Consider the following 936-nt stretch of genomic DNA (forward strand, 5'->3'; position numbering starts at 1 on the left):
GCGTCTGAGCTCCAGCAGTCACCCCAGAGATAAGTGCAAGTCGGACAGTTTATCAGGATGTACCGCTTGATCGCGCCTCACTAAAGTTGTTAAATGTGATATTGAATTAATCTTGTCTCTATCTAACGACTCTTCAGTCTTTTGAATCTATCAGGTAACGTGTCAGCGTCAGTACACTGCTTCAATCTTTCGCTTTCACGCTTGTACTTAGTGATTTCAGCGAAAACCTCAGATACTGATGGTTGTGAACCTTTTTACCAACCAAGTTTGTGGACGCCATTATAACGACACAGATCACTCTGCCTATTCATGCCAGAGTCCTGCGGAAAAAGTGATTGAAAGGTGGTAATGTGTGTGTAACTTATTTTTATTTATTTATGATTTGGTTAAGGGTAAAACAAAGACTATGTGGGTCAGGTAGTTGAAACGGTAGGCTATGAATAATTAATTCATCATGAATTAATCAATTATTCATAAATAATGTATTCAGTGCCGCCTACGACGACGCCATCGTCCATCGCAATGTTTTACATTTGACCTTGTACGATGACAAATTGGTCAACATTGCCCAACCCTAGTATGTATAAATCTCAGTATCATAAGGTTCCATGATATATAAAGGAATTATGGAGTTCAATTCAATACCTACCTGTATTAAGACCTTTTTAAGGCTTTTTCCATAACTTCTATCACCTCATCATCATTTTAGAATATTAGAATATTTTAGAATCTTAATCAGTAATATTTTTAACTTACAGTACTTTTACTCAATGCTGATTGTAAGAAAGCACAACTAAAGAGTCTTAACTTGTGATAACTGCTTATCATTCATTTATTTTCCAGCTTAGTCCCTCATTTATCAGGGATCACCCCAGCGGAATGAACCACCAACTATTCCCATATGTTTTACACAGCGGATGCCCTTTCAGCCGCAAG

This window comes from Danio aesculapii, chromosome 11 (assembly GCF_903798145.1).
Source record: "Danio aesculapii chromosome 11, fDanAes4.1, whole genome shotgun sequence".
Taxonomy (NCBI): Eukaryota; Metazoa; Chordata; class Actinopteri; order Cypriniformes; family Danionidae; genus Danio; species Danio aesculapii.